The sequence below is a fragment of the Vollenhovia emeryi genome, unplaced genomic scaffold (assembly GCF_000949405.1).
Source record: "Vollenhovia emeryi isolate VEMERY1.0 unplaced genomic scaffold, V.emery_V1.0 DF940839.1, whole genome shotgun sequence".
In the NCBI taxonomy this organism is placed as follows: Eukaryota; Metazoa; Arthropoda; class Insecta; order Hymenoptera; family Formicidae; genus Vollenhovia; species Vollenhovia emeryi.
Window position 1 is genome coordinate 1,868 of NW_011965527.1, and position 1,982 is coordinate 3,849.

Below are 1,982 nucleotides of genomic sequence, written 5' to 3' on the forward strand. Positions count from 1 at the left end.
TCTTTTTTTTTTCAGCGCACGAAGACGGTGAATCCGAAGTGACCGTCTGAAGAATTGCTCCTCCCGAACCCGTTTATTAGCATAAACGTGACAAAAACAAAAAACTTTTGACGAAACGGGCTCGGATTTCTGCGAAGTTGTCACGAGTTCGCGAATCCGCGCGGGTGCACCTCGCGATCCGACACGTGCCTGCCGGCAATACGTGGGACAGAGGCCCCACTCGTGTCCGCGGCGAGAGATTCCCTCGCGGGAGCGTCCTGCGGCGTTACACGTTCGAGGGCCCATCGGAAATCGTGCATCGGCGGAAGAGAGCTCCTCCGCTTCCCGCCGAGTTGCCGCACGGCCGTGCATGCGTTCTGCGGCAACGCGCGAGGGTAAGGCACGTATTATGTACGCGCGCTACTCGGCGCGGCGTGGCGCGGCGCGGCGCGGTGTGTGAATAGCGAGCACGTGCATTTCCCACAGAAAAGCAATGGGGGCTACGCGCCGCGGCGTCGCGACCAGCTGGGAATACGGCACCGGGGTTCGGCACCGCTCTCCTCGGCTCTTTCGGGGGTAGACGCCGGGGACGGCGGCCACCTTCGAGACGAGGCCCACGTATCGACAGTCTTGTTCGCTTGGAATCAACTATCGTCTGTTACGATGAGTCAGAGGATGTTCGACAGGCTTCTAAATAGAAATAAATATATATTTTTTTTAAAATCTTGCTCCATCGTGCAATTGATTGTTTTTTTTTATCGAATGGCTTACCTTTAAGAAGCGAGCGGTTCTCTGGAAACATGTACAAAGTCACTTATCAAATTATGAAAAGTCAATCGGTATCTCCGCTATTCGTCTCTCGCGCGTTCTGGAAATATTGTAAAATGCTATGCATTGCGTTGTTTTTGGAGGACAATCGCGGGGAAAGAGTCCCACGTTTCTGTGAAAATCTTGCATTTTTGTCGCGCAACTGTCACTGGCTCAAATTTATTTGCACGGGGCGATGCCAAGTAGGAAATATGACCTTCTCAAATTATTCAAGTATCGTGAATGATTCCAGCGTGTGTTATTACTACGTCGCGGAGATTATGAAATAAAGATCCGTTGCAATGCGCCAAACACAAGACTGTATCGATCGGCATAAATCTATTCGTTCCTGGCGGGAATCGATTGCACGAGTATGATCTTGACTTGGCGAATGGTAACCACGTTTCTGTCGCAAATGCAAAAGTTCACACTGCCATTTAAACCGAATTAACTCTCGCCGGTATGATTGACGACGTATTATCGTCCGTTGCGCATTATATCGCTGTAAGCCCGATCGTTTCAAATTATCCGACGCGATATGTTAACCATTAGTCCGCGGGTTATTACGTTACTTAATATTGGACAGGCCAATCGGCAGCCTTTTCTCGACACGCCTATCAAATGCATCGCTGTACAAAGTTGTAACGCCGCTCTTATTCATTATTATTCGAAATGCTTTGTCCCCCTCCTCCGCGTCTGCGTGCATTATGTAAGAGACTTGTGTATTCCCTTACGTAAGACACGTGGAAAAGATATGAATTTTTGGCTCGCGTGCTTCATATTCGAAGGAGACGTTTCCTCTACGGAATTCTGTCATTTATAAGACTATCACACATGAGTTATTGTACCAAGTTCGAAATTTGTATTGTAACCGTGGCCGGTTCGCGCTTGTCAATTTTGGGAATAACTCGATGAAAATAGATGTTTATCTTCAACTTTAAGGCGTTTTAGCGCACACATACTTCTCTTTTTTTTCTCTCCCTTTCCGCCTACATTTATAATTATAGTTTATATACAGGGTGAGTCTTTCCATATCCGACAAAATTTTTGAGAAGGTAGAACGGATCGAGATGAACGGAAAAGTCCTGTACCATTTTGCAATTTTCGTAATAGTTAACGAGTAATTAATTATTAAAAATCGTTGTCTTAGGCCGGCCTACCGCCCAATTCGAGCGCGTGGCAAGATGTGATCGCTC